Below are 16,069 nucleotides of genomic sequence, written 5' to 3'. Positions count from 1 at the left end.
CAACTTTGTGACATTTCAAATACTAGAGGGCACGCATTTAAGGTGAGAGGGAAAGAGATGGGGCAAGAATTTTTACACAGAAAGTGAGAGGTGCCTGGAACGGGCTTCCAGGGGCGGAGATAGAAACAGATTCGACAGTGGTGTTTAGGAGGCTTTTAGACACCTGAATATACAGGGAATGGAACAATGTGAATCACGTACATACAGAATAGATTTAGTTTAATTCGGCATTGCATTCGGCACAGACATCGGGGACTGCGGACACCGCTCCTTGCTGTACTGATCTATGTTCGAGCAGAGTTTGCTGGAATATGGTGCTTTCGATACCATCCTACGTACTCTACCATCTAACCTAAAGGCCAGTGACCCATCCGATGAGTCGGGGAAAATAGACACCTTCATTAAAAAAAAAGTTTTATTTCCTTGAAAGACCAGAATGGATCCAGAAAACTTAACTGCACCTGAGTGGTTGCACAGTTCGGTTTATTAACTATTCTTAATTAATCAATCTGTCATACTCAATAATTTTCGCCCTGGGTAGGAAAATGGACCAGTAATACAGAAAATCTTTATTAATTAAACTTTTCGAATTTAAATACTTGTGGGAACCAGCTTTTGTCCGATCTAACCAACCTTACCCCAATAAAACAGTATTCCCCGTAGCAGTGTACCAATAGAAATAAACTGGGGGGGGGGGACGGGAAATGGTTGAAATAATACACTCAATATATTCTGAATTTGTTTAAAACATTGATCCCATCGCGTATGGAGCGTTGTTTACGGTGGGGACACAAGGTGCCGGAATCTGGAGCAACACACAATTTGCTGGAGGAACTGGCGCAGGGTTTCGACCCGTAAAGGCCGACTATTCCTTTCCCCGCTGCAGATGCTGTTCGACCCGCTAAGCTCCTCCAGCAGATTGTATGTGGTTGAACAACCGAGTTTTCCACTATAGAAACGGGAAAGCGCAAGAGAGCGCGTAGAGAAATTGGAACCGTCCTTGGCGATGATTACATGGAAAAGCTGGAGACACTGATGTCGTCTGGGGACTGAAGGCTGGTGGCAGTTTGGCTCAAAATCCTCGCGGGATCTAGACAAAGAGGGTAAAGCGAAAGGGGCTCTTGGCGTTCGAGCGAAGAACTGATGAACACAGCCTTCCAGTATTTGGCAAAAGAACCACAGGTGTCGTGAGAGTAAAAACAATAACGAATAGCATGACCTGAATTCAGTGTCCGAAAAGGCAGGAGCGGTTTTAATCGTGCATTTCAGAAGGAAGTCGGTAAGCACCTGAGCGAAATTGAAACAGGGTTTCGGGTCAGAAACAATGGGACTAACTTGGCTGCGAAAAGAGAGATCATATCCCAGCCCATTTCAAAGCTCAAAGTTCAAAGTAAATTTATTATCAAAGTACATATATGTCACCATATTTCACCCCGAGATTCGTTTTTTTGCGGGCATTCACAATAAAAGGAAACACAACAGAATCAATGAAAAACCCCACACAACAAGACGGATAACTTATGTGTAAAACAGAAACTGCAAATACAAAATATAAAAGAACAAACAGAATAATAAATATATAAGCAATAGATATCGAGAACAATGAAGTGTCATTGAAAATGAGTCCACGGGTTGTGGGAACAGTTCAGTGATGGCGTGTATAAAATGAGTGAAGTTATCCCCCCGGTTCAGGAGCCTGATGGTTAAGGGTAACAGTTTCAGAACCCGGTGATGTGGGTCCTGAGGCTCCTCGTCCTCCTTCATGTTCCTGCGTATTCCCCGTCTGTAGTAAAACTCTTCCACGATTCTATACAACGCCTTTATAGGACTGTTTACATTCTGCACAGATAAAAGTACTTGTTACTTGGCACTGCATTACAGGACACTTTACATTTTTCGTCTTATGATAAATGACGGTCCGAATACGCAAGTAAATACCTCGGGACTGTTTCTCTATTAGACCGGTTTATTTGGTGTGCATGAATATTAGATGCGGTTCGGGAGTATGATTAATTATTCAAGCGGTCTTCCGTCAGTTGATGGCTGGGGTTTCATTGCGCTGTGTCCATTCCATAATCCAGAAATGAGGCTGAACAACCTGCTTCCAGTTTACAAAATATTGCGGAGATTTATACAACAGACTAACAAGAGTGAGGCGTATCTTCATTATTATAAAATCAGCCTTTCGGTGAAAGTAAATTAGACGTTCGTGCTTGCGGATTCGCTCAAGTTTTTATGTGAATTTGTATCAAGTTCCATAGTTTCAGGTTTCACATTTGGAATTTATTTTGGAGCTGAGTTCAGCTGGGGTCCACAGAAGTTGGAAGAATTCTCCGTGCTGGGAATAAAGATGAGAAGCGCAGTCACATCCAGGCTTTATTTTCTCCAGTGCTTACACACTATCACTAACTTACACTGACATGTGTTTAGTGGCTCGCCTCACACACTCAAGCACACGTATACACAAATGTATTTATTTAGACGTTTGTTCCATACGTACACACACGTATACATCTCTCTCTCTCTCTCTCTCTCTCTGTCTCACACACACACACACACACACACACACACGCGCACAGACGCAAACACGGTGCTCCGATTTCTACACACAAAATCGCGTAACTCTAATTCACAATGGCACGACCAATAAAATGCAGGCGAATTCAGGATGATTATTAGAGCCCGCGTGGATGGGCATGCAACGGGCATTAAACACCCCGAAATTTATTTGGGGGTAAAACCGATTGTTTGGGAGCTGAAATCGAGATGTATTTTTGTCACAAAGCCAACCCACTTCACATTTTACCGCGCCGCACCTGGTTTACAGTGAACTTCACACACAACACCTAAATTACTCTATTACATGCTAGTCTGGAAAACTGTGTTTGTTGGGTAAGATTTGAAGGAGGAGATTCCATTAGGTTGCTTTTGATGTGAAACCGATAATTTCCAGTTAATATTTTAGCAGCATCAATGTCTCCTCGGAAACTATCTAACGCTCAACCAGTTGAAATCGGTAATCTGCCGAGCCTGCAGTAATTTCGAGGCGGTATGAAGCCCCGTCACAGTAGTACATTGCCCGCTAGAGTAAAAGAGCTACCTAGAAACATCACTGACAAACAGAGGAAGGATTTGAACGTGGGGCAGTTCTTATTTTTATTGATCGATTTTTATTTTGGCTCCCTCCGCGTATTCTCCCGCACTGATTTGTACACCAATTCTGCAGATTATTCCATCAAACGCACTCTTCTCTGAACCTGGTAACGATTTTTACTCTCTCTCTCTCTTTACCCAGGGGAACTCTTGTGTTTAAAGGTGTCTGTCTGTAATTTACGACACTATTTAAGCCTTATCGCCAATAGTCTAGAGACCTGTAATCGAAAGCGACTCTTAAAAGCAAGGAATATTCGTTCCTTGTGTCTGAAAGCGACCGACTTTAGAGTTCATTTTTTTTATTATCAGCGATTAAGCACAAGAAAGGAGCAAATGAACCGTTACAGACACATCGTATTACCTATCTCATCGCCGCGTTCAAATTGCATTTGGAATTACTCCAATATTTTGGTTACATTTATCCTAGTTGGTAAATATTAAGATGTTAACAGTGACTACACGTCAGCGGCGCCTGGCTGGGCGTGAAACACCTTGGGGTGCAGAAAAATGTTTAATAAAATCATTAACAAAAGGGTTTCTGCAGGTGCTGGAAATCCAGAGCAACACATACCAACTGCTGGATGATCTCCGCAGGTCAGGTTATGGAAGGGAATAAAGAGTCGTCATTTCGGGCCAAGACTAGTCCTTTTGAAGGGTCTCGGCCCGAAAAGTCTGCTCCTTATTCCTCTCCATAGATACTGCCTGACTCACTGAGCTCCTGCAACATTTTGTGTGCGTTACCCTTTAATAAAATAAGTTTGCCTTGTTTATTTTAACCGGAGGGTAGAAGCTTGCTTTTTAACATAAAGGTTTTTTTTTGACCAGTGATAGATAGGCCAAATCAGTGGTGTAACCGTAAATTGCTATGAATACTCAGTCAGTAGGGCAACATCTATGGCGAGAGAAACGAAGTTTCATCTGGAGCCACAAGATGTTGGAATATAGATCACTGCTGGATGACATCAGCAGGTCAGGCAGCATCTGTGGAGGGAAACCTTAATCCGGAATACACTTGACCCCAAACGTCCATTTCCTTCCAAAGATGCTGCCTGACCCGCCGAGTCCCTTCAGCCGTTCCTCTTTTGCATCGGCAGGACTGGGAAAGGTTAGAGAATATCATGCGTCAAAGAAGGGGGCAGTGGAAAAGTCAAGGTTCGTGTAAAGGGCAGGCGGAGGGGGCAGTATCAATGAGGATTGTGGTGCGAGTCAAAAAGAGACGGGAAAAGGGCTAAGGGGGACAAAAAAAAAACTAATCAAACGCAGAAAATGCCCCAAAATGATAAATCACCAAGACTGTATTTGTGCAGCGAGAGACAGACTAGGCGTCAGGAATAGAGGTGAGATTGGAAGAGGTGCTGGACGCCGATGCAATATTTGAAATGATTAAACTCGGAGCAGATTGCGGATGTCCGGTTCTTTGGTTCTTAAGCGTCCCTTAACTAACTGAAACATGTTAGTATTTATTCTCCGAGGTCCATGTGATTCTCCGAGTCAGCAGTCCTTGAGGGGGTGCACAGGGAATAAGGTGAAAGAATGCTAGATTTTCCACTTGTCTTTGAATGAGAAACTGTTTCAAAGTTCAAAGTAAATTTATTATCAAAGCACGTCTCTGTCACCATATATGAGATTCATTTTCTTGCGGGCATTCTCAGTTGATACAAAGGAACACGAGAGAGTCCATGAAAAACTGGACGCAACGACGGACGAACAACCAACGTGCAAAAGAAGGGAAACTCTGCAACTGCTGTACACAAATAAACAATAATAATCATAAGTGATAATATAATATTGAGAACGAGTCGTAAAGTTCTTGAAAATGATTTCCCGACATCAGCCCGGCTTCTTAGAATTCATTGCCTGTACTCGACTCCAGGATATCCTGAAAGTGATATATGGAGGATGTAAGTCTTTATTCAATAGTAGCATGTGACAATGAGAGTGGATCATTGGGATGGCGACACACCGGGGAGCGAACTCTCCTATTTATTGTTTTGGCGCTCCGCTGTTTTACACTCACCCAGAAAATGCAGCGAAATCGCTACCAGCATCAGCCTAGTGGGCATGGGGCGGGTGGCATTCTAAGTTCAAAGTTGAAAATAAATTTATTATCAATGTATGTATACGTTGCCATATACTACCTTGAGAGCCATAAACCACGAGAGATTCTGCCGATGCTGGAAATCTAGAGTAACACACACAAAATGTTGGACGAACTCAGCAGGTCGGGCAGAATCTACGTTTCGCCGACTATTTGTTCTTATCCATAGATGCTGCCTGACCTGCTGAGTTCCTCCAGTAGTTAATGTGTGATACTGTGCCTAGATTTATTTTCCTGCAGACATTTACAGGACAATAAAGAAATACAATAGAATTTACGAAAAACTATATGTAAGCAAAGACTAACAAACACTAATGTGCAAAAGAATATAAATTGTGGGGGGCGGGAAGGTGCATTCAGTAATCTGTTGTAATACAGGAAACGTGACAGTCAGTTGGGGCACAGCAAGCTTCCACAAACACCAACGGGACAGTGAGCAGACAATCTGCTTTAGCGACTTTGGTACATTGATCCTTCTGGCACCGGGAGAAATTATTCAAAAGAGCGACTCGGGTTCTTTCATATTGACCTGAGACAGACCGGGTCTCTGAAAGCCAGTGCCGCCAGCTGCTCAGCCCTTCCATTTTGCCGTGAAGTGTTGACCTGGACTTGTTATTTTTTCCTCGCGTGTGTGTGTGAAGGGGGACGAATGGAGTCATAGAAACCTACAACAGGGAAATAGGCGCCATTGCCCAATTCGTCCACGTGACCAAAAATACCTACCCCGCTAGTCTCGCTTGCCTGCATTTGGCCCGTATCCCCCTCTACCTTCACTTTCTATGTCCCTTGACCCCAATTTACTGACGGTGAGACGGCAGAATCTCCCATTGACAAGGTGCTCTGTATGATCATGGGAGCCGGTGAATAAGGGTCATAAGGATTAAGGACAACCCTCCCCCACCTAAATGCCACTCCGACCCTCCACCCTAATATTGGGGTTGAGAGGAATAATAAATTAGCCATGATAGAATGATGGAGCGGACTCGATGGGCCGAATGGCCTAATTCTGTTCCTATGTCTTAAGATCTTATGGTCTGCATTTTATTCCATTTTCTGTCTACGTTGAAGCAAGTCACTTGACGAGTCGCCCCTTTGCTATCCCGGCAAAAGGTCTCTCTCTATGTAAAAGTTCCCCCCCCCCCCGCCATTTACGCCTGTACCAGAGCTCATGAGAAAATTCTCCGTCTCTCATACCGCAACATATTTGCGTTCCACACGTGATTCTTGAACTGTGTTGATTCTAAAGAAGACGAATTATGAAGATGTGGAAGTGGCGGATGCGGGCTCAATTTCAACATTTAAGAAAAGTCTGTATAAGTACATGGACGGGAGACGTATGGTGGGTTATTGGTCAGGTGCAGGTCGGTGGAACAAGGCAGAATAATAGTTCGGTACGAACTAGATGGGCTGAAGGACCTGCTTCTGTACTGTAGTGCTCGATGGCTCTATAAGACGCAAATCTAAAACCAAATTGGTTTATTAGTGTCACATGTGCAGTGAAGGCTTTGTTTTGCACGCCAGCCATACAGATCATTTCATCACAGGAGTACATCGAGGGAAAAACAATACAGAGTGCAGAGTGAAGTGTTAAAGCTGCAAAGAAAGTGCAGGGCAGGTAGACAGTAAGGTACAGAGCAATGACAAGGTAGATTGTGAGGTTAAGAATCCATGTTTATAGTACATCGTGTTATAATAGCAGGGTAGGAGCTGTCCTCGAGCCTGGCGGTATGTGCTTTTCATAAAATCCGTGCAAAACTCCGATCAGTGGAAAGGCTGAAGATGAGATTGACCATTATTTGCATACTGTGTCTGAAGAACGGAGCAATGGTTCTGTGGTGAATAAATGAAAGCATAAAGCGGGATGAGGCTGAAGTTTAGAGCAGTGCAGTTGGATGTTTCAGGGGACAATGTTATTGTTTACGCTGAACAACATCACCACCCACGGAAGTGAAAGGAGATGAATTTACACCACGTTACTCTACCCAGTGAATGACCTTTGAAATCTTACTCGGCCCATCCAGTCCACTTCACCATTCCATCATGGCTGACTTACTATCCCTCTCAACCCCATTCTCCTGTCTGCTCCCCGTAACCTTTGTCGCCTTAATCGAAAACTTATCAATCTCCACTTCAAATATACCCAATAACTTGATCTCCACAGCCGTTTGTGGCGATGAATTCCACAGATTCGCCACCCTCAGGCTAAACAAATTCTTCCTCATCTCTGTTCTAAACCAATGTCCTTGTACTCTGAGGCTGCGCTCTCTGACCTCACCCACTCCCCGCACCCCCACTCACAATATAGGAAGCAACCTCTCTATCCACTATCTAGGTCTTTCAATATTCAGTAGGTCTCAATGAGATCCCCCTAGTTCATTCTTCCAAGTTACAGCGAGTACAGGCCCAGGGCACCGCATACGCTAACCCTTTCATTCCCAGGATCATTTTTGTGCACCCCCTCTGGACCCTCTCCAATGCCAGCACATCCTTTCTTAGATAAGGGGCCCCAAAATGCTCTCGATACCCCCGAGTGCAGTCTGAACAATGCCTTATAAAGCCTCAGGACTTCACAGGAGGCAAGCTCCCATAAACAGCAATCTCGTACTAAGCAGATACTCTACCCTAGTGACATTGGTAGGGAGACACTTAAGACACTGAGGACTCTCCAGTTCAATTTTGGTGCTTAGACACGGAATATTTTACATTCACTGGAGAGGGCATTCACCTTGGTTCTCTGTTTAACATCTCATGGGGGAAATGACACTTCCTCCGACAGTGCAGTGCAGGATTCCCACTGTGTAGCACTGGAGCGTCAGTCGAGACTCTGAACCTGTTACAGACACACGAATGCTATTTACATTGACCCAGCCCGCACTGCCACAAGTTCTTCACCTAACCAGCCTTACCTTTAATTTTAATCTTAACCTTAATTTTAGCCCCTTGGTTCTCAAAACAGCTGCGATGTTTATATCCTCTTTCTAACTACCACGTTTTCTGCAGTATTCCACAATGAACAGTAGTCTAATCGTGTAACCTTTGCTAATAATTTTCCTTGTGATGGTCTTTATTGCACTTTCCCTCGGGTTCGGCTCTAATTACTTAACCATTTTCATTATTAAAAGAAGGCGAAGGAGACTTGACAAGGTAGCAAGACTTTTAAGATATTTCAACTTTTCATCGGTCGATTTCAAGCTAAACCATATAACCATATAACAATTACAACACGGAAACAGGCCATCTCGGCCGTTCTAGTCCGTGCCGAACTCTTAATCTCACCAAGTCCCACCGACCTGCACTAAAAAAACGAGTCCCTAATCGTCGTCAGGAAACTCACCTTGAAACTGACAAAAAATTTCAGGACACCGGATATATACAAAACGTTACTAGAACTGCTTGCTATTAAAAGTGTCTGAAAAAGATATTTCATAAGGGAACAATTGTTCCCAGAAAGCATTTTTCAGATGTCTTTGCGTTTTATTGTAACTCCAAATGATTCCGGGAATCCCGAGCCAAGCGAGAGAAAGAGAGAGAGAAAAATATATTCCAGCCCCTTAAGTCATGCCTTGTGGTATACCATCAGTAATATATAAAAAAGATAGTCTTTGACATTGATATCTATACTTTTTTAAAGCGTATATGTTAATGATGGTTATAACAGACGCCTGCTGTACTGTAATACTATGGTTAGTCTGAAACTTAACTCCACCTCCACCCATATATCGTTTATGGATCCGGTTATCAAAACTAAGCAATTAAATATATAGGATCTTAATCAGAGGTCTTCAAATAACTTTTTTGACGTTATGCGCGCAAAGGAAATAAACGCAGCCCCCTACAGCTCATGGGAAATATTGAGCTAAATCCTGATCCTAACGTGGTGATTCACACATTCTTGGGACAAATAGGACTTCTGAACTATAGTGTTATTTAAGATTCAAGATTCAAGATTGTTTGATGTCATTTCCAGTGCACAAATGTAAAGGAGAATGAAACAACTGTTACTCCGGATCTGATGCAGCGCCAAAAATAAAAAAAAACACAATACGTTAAAGACCACAACAATTATAAAAAACACAATAAATTTAAATACATAAGTTAGTCTATATACACAGATTGATTGTGTGTCCATAAAATGACGCCAGACACAGGGGTGTCTGTACAGCAGGTGACTCTGACAGGAAATGATAAAGTAGCGGCAGTGAGGGGTGTGGCGGGGTGGACGTGTTGATCAGCCTTACTGCTTGGGGAAAGTAACTGTTTTTGAGTCTGTTGTTCCTAGTGTGGATGTTAAGAAGCCTCCTCTCTGATGGGAGAGAGCAGTGTGGGTGTTTCCAAAGTAATACAATGCCAGTGCAATATTTTGTATAAAATGCCATAGAGCAATCAAAAGGCTATACAGTGTGATCCATAACTGAAGATTCTTCAGACTATGGTATTATTGTGTTCTCTGTCGAAATATTGGTTGGCAGGACTAATAGTATTGCAGATTCCTTGGGATTAGTGCATTCTGCTATGGATATCCATGATCTGCAGTCAGTAGCCACTTTATTAGGTACAATTGTACACCTGCTTGTTAATGCAAATATCTAATCAGTAATTATGTGGCAGCAACTCAATGCATAAAAAATGCAGACATGATCAAGGAGTTCAGTTGTTGTTCAGGCCAAACACCAAAGTGGGGAAGAAATATGATCTAAGTGACCTTGACCGTGGAATGATTGTTGATGCCAGACAGGGTGGTTTGAGTATCTCAGGAACTGCTGATCTCCTGGGATCCATTCCAGTGAGTAGCAGTTCTCTGGATGAAAGCACTTTGATAGAGATCTTAAAGATAGCGGAGTGAAGGGATATGGGGAGAAGACAGGAAAAGGGTGCTGATTATGGATGATCAGCCATGATACACAGTGGATGGTGGTGCTGGCTTGAAGGGCTGAATGGCCTACTCCTGCACCTATTGTCTATTGTCTATTGTCTAGTGAGAGGGTTCAGGGGATATTGGCCAGACTGGTTCAAACTGACAGGAGGGTGACAGTAACTCAAATAAACAGGTGTTACAACAGTGGTGCATAGAAGAGCATCTCTGAACACACATTTCAGCAGAAGACCATGAGCATATACTCAGTGGCCACTTTATTAGGTACAAGAATTACCTCATGAAGTGGCCACAGAGTGTAGGTACTTGTGTGCATGCATGCAGAACTGTCAAGGTCAGGATCATGAGATTTATGGTCAGAAAGAAAGAGATGCTAAGGGCATTTAAACATATGGAGCTGGGTTTGTTCAAATGTGTCAACATCAGGGAAATGTTAGGGGTGACATTTACGAGCGGCCATAGGGACACAATTTGCAAATCATTGAAACATATGGAGCTTTGTTTGTTTTTATGGGCGCAAGACATCAAACGAAATCACATTTGTGAGACCAAAATGATTGATTGCTTCTGCTGACATTTGGTGAGCTTGATTTTACTTTTGAGAGTGAGATGGACAAGGACAGGCCAAGTTTTGGAACCAAGATGAGTGAGGCTTTGTTTTTTGTTTTACAATAAGTATTTTATTCGAAAGCTCCAGGTGAAGGGCCACAGTGCAGAACAAAGCAAAAGCTGAACATAGCTGGTGCAGATGGGATAAATCAAGAAACTTCAACTAGGATTGGCACAAGAAAGAACTTCCAACATCCTTTGGACTTTGAACTATGTATAATATATGTCTTATTGCTTTCTATGATTGCATCCTCCTCATCTTCATATATATAAGGACCTGTACATTTTGCCCCAATTATATATAAAATAACTGGAGGAAAAGACAGGTGTGCAGGTGTGTCAGCCTCCAAGAGGACCACAACCTTGTTGTTGGGTTTGGAGGCTTGTGTGCCTCAATGATCCAGAGAGCTACGCTGGCTGGAGTTAACATAGTCTTGTGCTTTGGCTCTTGATATGGTCACCCATGCCAAACAGGTCAAAGGGAAGAGGCCAGACTAAGATTAGCCCACCAGTCCTCCAGGTTTGGGGGTAGAGCTCAGGGCTAATAACCCTGACTGGTAAAACCAAGTGGTTACAGAAACAGCAATGAAGAATCCTGGGACATGCATGGCTGACAGTAGTGAAAACTGAGAGGAAGCTGCTGACATGATGAAGGAAGCCCTGAACACCGCCAGAGACGGAGGACTTTCATTGCTGTCATAGGTGTAATGGGCAGTAAGTAAGGAAGCAGGTTTGTCATAGTTTAGATAAAATATCATATATTTCATAATTAGATTAGATTATGAGGACACGCAGTCCTCTTTTATTGTCATTTAGTAATGCATACATTAAGAAATGATACAATATTCCTCCGGTGTGATACCACAAAAACACAGGACAGACCAAGACTGAAAAACTAACAAAAACCACATAATTATAACGTATAGTTACAACAGTGCAACAATACCATAACTTGATGAAGAACAGGCCATGGCACAGTGAAAAAGTTCAGAGTCTCTCGAAAGTCCCACATCTCACGCAGACGGGAGAAGGAAGAAAACTCTCTCTGCCATGCCCGACCACAGTCCGAGTCGTCCGAAAGCTTCGAGCCTCCGACCAGCTGTCCAACACCAAGTACCGAGCACCATCTCTACCGAACGCTTTGACCTCAACCTCGGTCGCCAGCGGCAGGCAAAGCCAGGGATTTTGGGGCCTTCCCTCTGGAGATTCTTGATAGCACAGTAGCAGCGGCAGTAAACCGGGCATTTCAGAAATTTCTCCAGATGTTCCTCTGCTTCTCATGTCTGTCTCCATCAAATCAGAATTGTGCACGGCGTCCTACTTACAAATACAATATCATTTCACCGGAGAGCTGCGCGCGCTGCCATCTTCTCCTCCCGCCTACCGTCTAATGAGGGAAGGAATTCATGTGCTTTGAACAGGGTATTTTTGAATGACTGCTAGAGATTCTGCAGATGTTGGAAATTCAGAGTAACACATACAAAATGCTCGAGCAACTCATCAAGTCAGGCAGCATCTATGGAGTTGACTTTTTGGTCTGAGACCCTGAAATTTGTTCTGACTTAAATCTCTCCTCCATCAGCTGCTAAGGCCTTAACACCCTGCCTTCCTAAATCTCTTTTCCTTCCTTTTCAACAACCTCTGCTTGAATAAAACCACAGGAGATTTTGCAGATGCTGGAAATCCAGACTAACTTAGACAAAATGGTGGAAGAACTCAGCAGATCAACAAGCATCTAGGGAGAAAAATAAACTGTTGACTTTTGGGCTGAGACCTGAGTTCCTGATGAAGAGTCTCAGCCTGTTTATTCTCCACAGATTCTGTCTGACTTGCTGAGTTCCTCCAGTATTTTATTGTTGAATAATTTGCCCAAAGTTTCTGAAAATGTAAATTAAAAGTATCTTCCCTCTGCTCCTTATGATCTGAGGTGCACATCTAATTGGGGATTGAAGCAAGTCAAGTTGCTGTCTGTTATATTGAACTGATTGGAATTAGGCCATTTAGCCCATTGAGTCTGCTCTGCCATTCTATTGGGACTGATTTATTATCCCTCTAAACCCCATTCTCCTGCTTTCTCCCTGTAACCTTCGAAATCCTTACCAATCAAGAACCTATCAACCTCTGCTTTAAGTATACCTAATGGCTCGGCCTCCACAGCCAACTGTGGCAATGAATTCCACAGATTCACCTCCCCCATTCTACGATCCATCTTGCACGCTGACGCATAAGTTGAGTTCCCACGTTCTATCTCTGGCAAAGGCAGAGGGAGAAAATAAACAGTTTTGAGCAACTCATTCACAATTTGAGAATTTAATTTCTTACATTTGACAATGAATAATCCAAAAGAATCAAAGGCTACATTAAAAATAACCAATTATAATCATGTCCAAACATGAAGCAACCTTCTATCCCTCTTCACTTAAGGCGAATGTGACAAGTGTATGCTTTTGAGGATATCTTACACATTTTGTTTTAAAGATTAAAAAAATTGTATTTTATTTAGATATCCAGCACGGTAACAGGCCCTTCAAGGCTGATGTGCCCACTCTGCCCAATTACACACATGACACCCAATCCACGAATCTGTACACCTTTGGGATGTAGGAGGAAACTGGAGCACTCCTGGAGGAAACCCATGTGATCATGGGGCAAAAGCACAAACTCCTTTCAGAGGGTGCCTGGAATTGAACCCCGGGGGATGGCACTAACAACTATGCTGCCGTGCTGCCGTATCCCTTAGTCAAAGTTGAAAACAGTTCTTTGGGAAGGTAAAGATGGAAAAGTTTGGGCTGTGGGGTTACAACATTTGATATGTAAGTTATAATCAGAGCATGGAAAAGAGAAAACAATGGCTCTGGAACTTCAATTATTATCCAATACTCCTGGATCTATTGGCAAGCCACTTATGTAGAAAAATTTGTCACGAACAATCATGGTCATGAGACCATGACAACCTATGTCATATGACACAGCACATAATCATGGTGACTTCTGAATCCTCAGTCTTCTCTAGCCTTCTAATTCATATGTATCATTGATACACACTTTATAATTCACATGTATTTTTAAATAAATTGCCTCCAAATTTTTTGGATGATAAATCTGAGTCTTGCTCCTGTGTTAGTCCAAATCGTGCTGTTATGATAATCATTAATATACTCAGGCTACTTTACAAAATCAAGCCCATGTGTAAAAGCAGAAATAGTTTGCAAATAAATTATATAAATTAAAACTTCCAGTATCATAAAAGGTTAAAATAATTAACACTTTCCAGTGTATTTTGCACCCTGCAGGGTAGGTATGCATGACAGATAGGAATGACACATGCAGGTCAGACACTTGTTAAGAATGCAGGGTGAATCTTTAGGGCAGGCATCCATTTATATAGCAACTTTCATATTCCTTTCAGGATTTCACAAGGCACTTCAGCAGTACCATTCAACATAGGAATTGCACTGGTATATTTGCACAAACCTAATGAGTGAGCATCAGGATTATTCTCCGAGCTAGTTCCATCATCTTTTTTTACATTCACCCCGCAACAAAAGTGGGCTCAGAGTAAAGCTTCTTCTGAAACCTGCACCTTTGGCAGTGCAGTATTTCCGCAGTTCTGTAACAGTACTTTCACCCTGGATTTCTTTATGTTCAGATCCCTGGGATGAGATATCAACACACAATTTTCTAAGGCAAATGTGTGAGCTCCTCAATCATAACTGACAAAGAAGACATATGTCGTGTAGGGGAGGAGTGCAAGAAATGATTGTGAACTTGTTCACAAAAGTTTATGAGAGTACAGGGCTTGCCCTCGTTAACCTGCCCCAAATGTATGTGTCTGTCTTTCAACAATAGAGGTTCATGACATAGAGAGGATTTTTCCATGAGCAGGAGAGTCTAGGACCAGAGGGCACAGCCTCAGAATACAAGGATGTCCCTTAAGAATAGAGACGAGGAGTAATGAGAAGGTGGTGAATATGTCGATTCATTGCTGTGGAGGCCAAGTCATTGGATATATTGAAAGCGGAGGTTGATGGTAAGGTCGTCAAAGGTTACAGGGAGAAGACAGGGGAATGGGGTTGACAGGGATGATAAATCAGCCATGATGGAATGGCAGAGTAGATGCGATGGGCTGAGTGGCCTAATGGTCTTATGAAAAGACTCCGAAAAGTGTGAACTACTTCCATTACCTTGGGGGCCACTTCTCAATGAAGGCAGATGTTGTAATGAAATTTATCACTCCAGTCAGTGTGAGCACAGTCTTTGACTGAATGAAGAAAACTGTTTGAAGAGTAAGGTCTCAAACCTGCCAAAGTATTCACAGTTTATTGGGCAGCAGTAATCCCTGCCTTCTGAATATTTCTGAGTCGTGGACTATCTTACAAAACGCACCTCAAAATACTGGAGAGGTACCACCAATGCCATCTCCACAGGATGAATCATTGTCCTCACTTGGGCCGACACTCACAGCACGAAGGCCGTAATCACACTCAGTCAGCTCTGGTGGGCAGACTATGTCCCTCACATACCTGCCACAAGATCCCAAGTTCAGAATCAGAATCCAAATCTGAATCTGAATTCAAATCAGAATCAGAATCAGCTTTATTATAACCGTCTTATGTGACATGAAATTTGCTTTATTTTTTGTGACAGCAGTTCAGTGCAAAGACATACATGTACTACAAAAATTACAAAATTAATAATAGTGCAGAAATGAAGGAATAATGAGGCAGTTTTCACAAGTTCATGAACCATTCAGAAACCTGTTGGGAGAGGAGAAGAAGGTGTTCTTGAATTGATGAGTGAGTGTCCTCGGGATCCTGTAGCTCCTCCCTGATGGTAATAATGAGAGGAGGACATGTCTGGGGTGGTGAGGGTCCTTAATGACGGATGTCGCCTTTGTGAGGCACCATCTCTTGAATTTGCCCTCAATGGTGGGGAGGACTGTGCTTGTAATTGAGCTCTCTGAGCCTACAACCCTTGGCAGCCTCTTGCAATCCTGTGATCTGGAGATAGACACTACACTCAACTCCACCTGAGAAAGAGATTACTATGTGAACTGAGGAAATCATTCAAGGATATTCTCCAATGATTCTTTAACATTCTCATGATCTCTTGTGAATTTGTGTCCTATGATTGGTTAAAATGGAGAAATGGCATTTGAGATAGCATTTGGAACTTTGAACCCGACTGTCAGGTGTCTATAGAGGCCCAGTGTGAATAGTGGAGTGAATATTTCTAAAACTGCCCTCTGCTATCTCATCAAGCACTTCCTGTCCCACCAGCGCAGTGCCTATCAGTCCCACGTGGGCCTCAGCAACCACCAGAGGATCCATAGGTTT

This window comes from Mobula birostris, chromosome 18 (assembly GCF_030028105.1).
Source record: "Mobula birostris isolate sMobBir1 chromosome 18, sMobBir1.hap1, whole genome shotgun sequence".
Lineage (NCBI taxonomy): Eukaryota > Metazoa > Chordata > Chondrichthyes > Myliobatiformes > Myliobatidae > Mobula > Mobula birostris.
Note: the sequence above shows the minus strand (reverse complement) of the source record.